The sequence below is a fragment of the Simochromis diagramma genome, unplaced genomic scaffold (assembly GCF_900408965.1).
Source record: "Simochromis diagramma unplaced genomic scaffold, fSimDia1.1 OVJJ01000596.1, whole genome shotgun sequence".
NCBI classification, from domain to species: Eukaryota; Metazoa; Chordata; class Actinopteri; order Cichliformes; family Cichlidae; genus Simochromis; species Simochromis diagramma.
The window spans coordinates 21,647,434-21,656,069 of NW_024387245.1; the positions used below are offsets into that span (position 1 = coordinate 21,647,434).

An 8,636-nucleotide genomic window follows, 5' to 3' on the forward strand; every position below is an offset into this window, starting at 1 on the left:
TTTCACAATCAGATCCGTCCCTCACTTGGCACATCTGTGGATACATTCAAATAGTCCGTTTTGCTTAGGAAGGTTCCTGACTGAGAGAACTGACCTGGAAGTATCTGCTTGGCCACAATATTAAGAACTGCTCAAATTTTCCAAATGCTGATATTCCTCTATTCCCCGCTTTAGCACTGGATACACTGGACAATCCATTATGGAAGGAGAGGAGACGATGCAGTCCAACAATTCGCAGTTCGTGAAAATGATCAAGAAAATTGACAAAGCGGTGCAGATCACGTAAACGTTGATTCCAAGTGTATTTTCCATTTCATCTCAAAACCTACTGATATATTTAGAATTTTAAGCTTATTAAATTCATGTCACGCTGCTGTAGTGAAACCTGCTCCCTGTCCAGGTGTTGCCTTGCATGAATAACATAGATTTAGGCTATAAAAGCTCTCGAAATCAAGATTATGACTTATATTGACTGAACAAAGCTTTGCTTGGACTTTGATTAGAAATCTTAAAGATGGCTATCAAGCCATGATGTTACACTGGCAGGGTGTTTGACCAATACTCTGGCCGGATCATTTCAGTAATAACCAGCCTTGTGCCAAGACCAGAGGGACTTAGTGATGTAAGCCTACTAACTAAAAACAAAACAGAGTCAGCACACGTCTAAAGCATGTGTTTCTCTCTGAAAACTGCGTGGCAATTAAATGAGAGGCAGCTGTAGGAGAATCAGTGTGTTTTTGATTTAGAAATTGCTGGGGACTGTGTAAGGTCCTGAGGACTGAGTGTCAGGTGGTGAGCCGGATTTATTCATGAGAGAGCTGCATTATTACAAACTACAAACCTGAAGTCTGTGTGTAACGGACGACCTGTACAATGTCTAGAAGAACACGAAACATCATTTACCATCAGACCTCGAGTCTGTGTGTGTGTTCATGGGAACACTGTTACTGCAGTCACATATTGTATATTATTGCATTAATATAACACAGTGGCACAGTCCCTTTTGTTCTTAATAAATTCAATACCGGAGAGAAGTGGAACCAGAAGTTGTTGCTCTGTTTCTTCAGCCAGTTACTGAGGAGCAGAATAATGTAGGGCTTTTCTCTAAACATTCAGGGTCAGGAGTGACCCTACATGTTCCCTTTTCTTAAAAATTCCAGCCAATTGTTTGTATGACCTGCTTGAAACAACATGGTACGAACACGGTGGGCTGAAGTGTGGCTTCACTGCACATCTGAGATTCCCTGTTTTATTTCACACCTTTCCTTGATCTCATGATATTTTAATTTTTCCTTTCTCCAGGAAAAGTGGTTAGGAAAAGGAGCTAGGAGGTGATTTTTTGGGGACTATTTTAATGGATTTAGATTTTAAAATCCCAAAATGGGGATGGTAAAAATGGTTGAGGCTTCATAACAGGACTTTACAAACCTGTGGGTGACAGCTTTTCCTGCTGCTTTTATCAAACAAACAAGTTTCTTAAGAAATGCTTAAAATTGATATATGATAGATGAACTAACATTTTAATCTCCATTTAAACACTAAAAGTTTTTTATTTTTGTCTCTTAAAACGTACAAACCTTTTTTCCGCAAATGGAAGAATCTATCGATCTGCCTGTAAAAGGACTCTATAGGATAATAACGTGCAATCAGCAGCCACAGCCTTTTACTCTGAATTAATTTTCTTCTTTCTTTCTTGAGAAAGAAAAAAGCAAGGAATTCATATCCTTAAGAACCATTGTATTTTTTCCCCCAGATAGCCTCTCCAGATGCAACAAGTACCGTGCTCAACAAAGAAGCCTCTTGAAACCTTATTTCATGCTGCTTTGTGGCATCTGCTGCCTCACACATTGGAAGCGGGCTTGCTCCTGGAATACCTGATAGATAATAGACTGTACCCAACCATAATTACACTGACATTTCATGCAAATAGCATGAATCTCTGTAATTGCTTGTTGCAGTTAATTTTAATAATTAGGGTGAGGTTTTTATGAGCATGCTGTCGTTTTACATTATTGTGTTAAATTTATCTTCCCTGAGAATACCTGCTAATGCCGTTCAAGTGGCTGTTGCCAGTGCGTCCATCATTTTTCCTCTTTTCCTGATGCAAAATAAGGTCAAAGGTCTGAGATCTCAGCATGCAGAATTTTAGATGTGTTTTAATCTTTATTTTGTATAGTACTTTGTCAACCTGTGTTGTGTTTAAATGTGCTTATAAATAAATTGATCGATTGATAGATGTGTTGTATTCTCTGAGGAGTATTTAAAAGACAAGGGGGAAAAAATCGTGATTTTGGCTTCATCTCTCATGTTTCTTGGTTATTTTTAAGCATCTCTGTATTTGTCTGCTTCTCTGTCTCTTTCTTTATCAACCAGTTTCCCTCCACCTCACACCTTCCTGTCCTCCCGTCTCTCCCCTCCACCTACAACAACTGCGGTTTCCAGGTGTTGTTCAATAATACTTCAATAAAGACTAATAAAGCAAAACAAGGACGAGAATGTTCCCGTGTCCGTGAGGTCAGTGCTCGAGTCAGAGCAAAAATCAATCTGTAGCAGCTTTAACTTGAGATACTCCAATGCTGTTGTACGACTGATGGCAGATTCATTAGGAGCATAGGTGCAGGCGATTAAGTCATAAAATGGTGAAATGCTGAAAATTTTTCAAGTTATAAATGCTTCAGTAGACGTGAATGTTTTCAAAATTAACTTCTTTACTCCTTTTTAATACAATATTGTGCAACATAATATGACTGAGCTGGCTCAATTCAGACATTGTGTCGCCCAAGATCTAAAATAAGTTTTAATCTTCTGTCAGCTGCTCCCTTTAGGGGTCATGATGGTGAATCATCTGCCCCCTCACCCCGTCCCTGTCATCTTCCTCTCTCCCTGTGCATGTCCTCCTTCATTACATCCATGAATCTTCTCTGTGGTCTTTTCCTCCTGCCTGGCAGCTCCATATCCTTTGTTCAACACACCCACCCATCCTCTGTCCATATATTAAAAAGGATGTAAAATATATATGTAATTTTCTCCAGTGTGCACATATAGGGAATGTCACCATAGGATGTCACCATGTTGTCTTTTGGGAGCCAGAAGCGACCATTTGGATGAAAGTGTGGCATGCTAAGTTATCAGATTGCCAACTTGGTTAGTAAGCTGCATCCATAACCTGTATAGGTGTGACACATAGACACAGATCGGGTATTGAGAGTGAAACTTATGAACTTATGAGATTCCAAAATTTCACTCATGAAGCTCTTCTAACCTTTCTAAATCCTTTTCAACAAAGACATTTTAGGCCCATTTTCAAACAGTCAAACTGTCAGCTAAATCAGCTGACAGTTTGACTTTTAATCAGATATGGTCCGGATGAATAAATAAATACTGGACCCAAATAAAAATAGAGTAAAGAAATTTCATTAGTAAACAAAAGTCATGCCCTCCTTTTTATGTTTGTTAGTGCTATTAAGTTACCATGAATGAAACCAAAAGCCAGTAGTGGAACTCAACTACATTAATTTGCTAAAATGGTAACTCCTGAACTTATCACAAGGGAAGAATAAAGGGGGCAAAGTAAAATCTGAAATCCAAATCTTTAATCTAATGAGCCGGAGATCATATGCAGGTGATCAGTCTCAGAGCAACCAGTGCAGACAAAAGGCAGGAAAACGTAGAGATCTAACAGCAGAGAGGAAGTGTGAAAACAGGGAATCAAATACACCTGGAATTCTGCACTAGAAGAAGAAAACATGTGGAAACAAGTAATAAAGGAAAAAGGGAGTGTAGTGGGAAGACCGACTGGATAATTATTGACAGGTGGTGCACAGAACGGGCGGGAAACCAAAGAAAAAGAACAGGAAAAATAAATGAAGTGCAAGAAAGTGAGAGATTTCCAAGTGGAAGTAACCTAATGAAAACCTAACACAGTGAAAGGTACTATATTCAAGTATAGATTTGGTGTACATCAGTATTTTAGATTTTTAGATTATCTTTAGATTTTCCCAGACACCAGAAGCATTGTCAAATACTTTCTAAATATTGATCCCACTACCGTTAACAACCTGTTTTTATGAAATATCTATGACAGAAATGTTAAAATTCATCAACAGCAATAATTTTAAAAAGATTAATGGTAAATGTAAACGTATTTGACGAACAGGCTGAATGAGTTGTAGTTATTCTTGGATCGGAGAAAGATTAATAAAATAATAATGCTCAAAAACATGGAAACTTTTCAGAGTAAAAATGTTATTTGTCTTCCTGTTAATCATGTAATTCCTGAAAATCCATATTGGTAATTACAGCTTGTTGCTTACTGAGCTTAAGTGTGTTTCCAGGTGACATCATCTAACGTGACTTTGGTTAATTAAGCCAAATGTTTTCCTCGCTGCTCAGGCCCTGCAGCTTTGGACTGTGCATTCACATTTTTACTTTGTGCTGTAAAATCCCACATCTGGATATTAGGTGCTAACTACAGTCAGAGCCACCGGTAAAGATTTTTTAAATCATAAAATAATGCACTCAATTCCAAGAGTCAGTCAGTGCAAAGTGACCTGACTCATTCTGTTTTATAGGTGAAACTGCATTTATAAAAAGGACCCATAACTATGAGTGACATAAAGATTATATGACTTGTTACGAGAGATTTCTGTTGTGCGGTTCAGGAAGAATGGTGGAGGGCGAGGAGGTTGAGAGACTGGAATGAAGAGGAAAAATGAGAAGAGGAGGTGTGAACCTCCGGTGTCAGCGGGGGGAAGTCTTTTATTTATATGGCCCTGTGCTGCTTGCCCAAATGTGTAATAATGGGCCATTCCCACAGTACATGCATTCAGGGGTGGGCTCACAGATCATCACTTCCACATGGCTGGACAATGAATTAGAAAGAGAGAGTGTGATATAGGTGGAAGGGGGAAAAGGCAAGGGCAAGTAAGTTAATGGATATGACTCTGTGGTCATATACATTAAAAATGACCAGTGGATCTGCACACCGACGTATTTTATATTACATATCTTACAGTTACAGTGAACTAAAGTGTTGATGTCTACAAAGAGGTTTCCTTTGACTTAGAATAAATATATGTAAAGTATTCTAATATTCAGTTGTTGCAGTTTCTTAATCTATCCTATCTAACCTATCCCACCCACCACAGGGCAAAAATACACCCAGGACAGGTCGCCAATCTGACACAGGGGCAAATGAAGGAATGCCTTATTTAATTTGAAAACAAAACCAATTAAAGCCTCGGTTGCACAGGCCTAAAGAGCAGTCATCAAACCCCGCCGGCTTGCTGTAGCTAATTGAACTTGTTTGCAAAGTGGTATACGCTGCTGCACCAACAACCCCCTTGCATATGCAATGGTTGCTAGTGGTTTGCTGCAGTTACCTGAGGTTTGCAAAGAAGATACTCGTGCAAACACTTGTCCATGTCACATAATTGGCTTGCATACAAGATGTATAATACTGGAGAAAATTTAAACACCAATCACAGAGGAACATTCTTTCCAATGATCTAATCTAGGGTTATTCTCAGGAATCTGACTGGAAGCTCAACCAGGGGATGGAAGGATGGATGCATTTTAAAGTGCTAACACTGAGGTTTCAAAGTACAAAGTCCAAAAGCACTGGGTGACTGAGTGGTTACATCCATATTTTGTATGGTCAACATTTCCCAGCACTGAATTTAACATAAGCTGTTTAATAAAACAAAATTGATCAAATCTATAATAAAATAATATTTAAAGTGAAACCAACAAAAACAGATAACAGTGAAACACTTGAAGAAGGGCTCGAAAATTCCTACAAAATACATCAAACCATGTGACAATGTTAAACCACCAGTGTGACTCAGTCAACAGCTAGCTTGTAAACAAACAGGAAAATTAAGCAGCTAATGAGCTGGCTATGCCCCTCAGGAGTTGGCATGGGTCAAAACCAGAGACAGAAGCAATAACAATAATAACACAATAGTAAATTGAGAATAACACAGCTTACTTTCTCACAGTTAAAAGTGTACAAAACAGATGTCATATGGTTTGTCCCTCCACTATAAACTGAGAGGTTGAAAGACTCTTAAACCTCTTTTATTAAAACAGGTAAAAACAACAACAACAACAACCTTGGTATAATCTTAGATGCAAAATTGAAATTCAACAACCAACTCAATGCTGTGGTCAAGACCAGCTTCCACCAGATTTGGAAAAGGTTATGCATTCTTTGCTACATCTGGGCTGGACTACTGTTGTCATAACCAATGGAGCAGACCGGACTCAAAACATGGGACTCAGGAGACCAGACTGAGTGACTTTATTTACAGTGCATGTGAAAGGGAAACTATTTACAAAATCTTGAGGCAGGGAAAGTCCGTTTGTAAGATCCAAACTCCAACCGCACATGGAACAGAAACAGAATCTCCTCCACGACTCTCTCTCAGAAATGCCGCGTCTCTCTAACATGGTTAGATAGTGAAGGACCTCTCCCAGCGTGAGAACAGACAGGTTGATCAGTAGATGACAAACAGGTGAGCTTGATGGCTTCAGGTGCAAGAATTGAGGAGAGGAAACTCGAAGGGATCCCAAACCTACCAGGCAAGGTGTGGCACACAAACAAACACACACTCAAGCCAGTAGAGAGGGAAAGAGAGAAAGGCAGAGACACACAGGAGGACCATGACAGTTGTAATATACTGTATACTTGAATTAGTCAATCATTTCTTGATCATCTACAGTTACTATGAAGTCCTGCAGCCTGCTGACTAGAACATGAAAGACAGACCACATTCCTCCAGTGTTAGCAGCCTTGCATTAGCTCCCAGTGCGTTACAGAACCCAGTATAGAGTGGCACTGTTTCTGTTTAAAGATTTAAAAGGTCTTGTACCTGCATGTGTGGTAGATCCATCCATACACTCCTTCAAAATGATTCTGGGTCTGCTTCCCAGGCACTCGTGACCACCCTGTGGTCGAAGTTTATTTCAAATGGGGGTTGTGCCTTTGCAGTTGTTACATCAAGACTCTGGAATGATGTCCCAAGTGACCTCAGATGAACAAGGCAAGCTAAGCTAAAGACCTTTTGCTGAGCTTTGGAGGCAGCTGATCTCTGGAACTATGTAACCGAGGACGGCTTGTTGTGTCATCTTATATAAATAAATCAACACAGTGATGACACTAACATCCTGGTGTTTACCAGCTGTATTATTTTTACAGTCTTCACCACATTGGCTTTATATATTTGGCTGCTAATATTTGCCAATTAGTGCTAAAAACTATAGAGAGCTGTAGTGTATGTATGTCAGGCGTCAAAGTTTGACTTGATGATTGCCACACAGAGGAAAAAACCTCCAATATAAATGTTTGATAGGTAAGTCACCAGGCAAATATTGTACTGCTGGTGTTGGAAAAATTAAGCAATTGCCATTCAGGAGAGTCTGTCATTTGCAACCATGAATATTTTTATCAATTTGTTTGACAGCAGTTGAGACTGGAGAGTTAAATCAGCGTGAACCAGTGTTGTGGATCAACAGAGCAATCTGCTAGCATGTCTCAAAACCTTCAACCATGAGCTCTATACCGGTGGAGCACCGGTTAAAAAAGAAAAATGAATAAAGCCAATAAATTATGTTCTGTTATTTATGCTTTACACTGATCCTATTTAAAAGCTGTCAGTAGTATGGTTTTATGACAACATACAATTCTTCTTTATATTACCAGGTTTGCTGGAATTCCCTCCCCAAACAACAGCTTATCATTAACCCCAGACTAATTTGGCAGTGTGTTAAGTAAACACATCGTGGTAAACTTTCCATGCAGTCACATCGCACTGAGAGAGAAACTTCTCCCCTGAACCATCGAGTTAATCTGTCCCGCAAATTGACTGAACTCTACTGCGCAGAGAGACAAGGAGGACAAAAGCCAGAGAGGGAATTGTTCATGCTGAGAGTGACCAGGCAATTTCTCTCCATCCATGGTTACGCCTCAGTAGTGTACTTCACAGCCATAATGCACTGCAGGTCTGAAGACACACACCTCTTTGGACCATTATGCTACACTTCTTCACTGAGTCACGCACACGAGATGCTGAATGTTTCTTCTGGAGACACACACACACACAGACTACATACATCACATACATCACATGGCCTTTCACGTTTCAAACTTGCCACCAGACACTCTGTCACCCTCCACGCTGTGTGTCCTGCTGAGACCTCTGTCAGCCGTGACTGACAGGATGACAGGGGGACGCTGTTATGATTCATGCCTGGGCTGGTGGCCTCACAGCTGGGTACCTCCAGCACCACACCTGGGTACCCCGGCTGCCAGCCACGCCAGCCAAACCAAGCACTGACGAGACAGAAAGACGTGCGTCACTCACATAGGGATGCTGAAATTCAAAAAGAGGTTATTCAAGTTGGAAGGATGTTGAATATGTATGTGGCAGACTTAAGTAGCTCTTAAGGTGAAACCTTTTAAAGGAGCACTCTGCAGGTGATGCTCCAGCGGCAACAAACCAAAGACAGAAAAAGGACACAACTGAAAAGTGTGAGGAAGGAAGGAAACCGGAAATATTTACTTTGTAAGTTTTAGTGGTTGGTAAAGGCAAACATTTACATTGTGTTTTACTGTCTGTTTTGATTTGTCACATCGA

The 8,636-nt window shown here is 40.0% G+C and overlaps 1 long non-coding RNA gene across 1 annotated transcript; it reads right to left on the reverse strand.

Annotated features, from left to right (window-relative positions):
- Nucleotides 1-6,286: 6,286 nt before the first annotated feature.
- LOC120714606 lies at nt 6,287-6,938 on the reverse strand. The gene is made up of 2 exons (XR_005691443.1): nt 6,873-6,938; nt 6,287-6,575 (listed from the first exon to the last, which is right to left on the reverse strand). It is a non-coding gene; the product is annotated as an uncharacterized LOC120714606 (long non-coding RNA).
- Nucleotides 6,939-8,636: the final 1,698 nt, after the last annotated feature.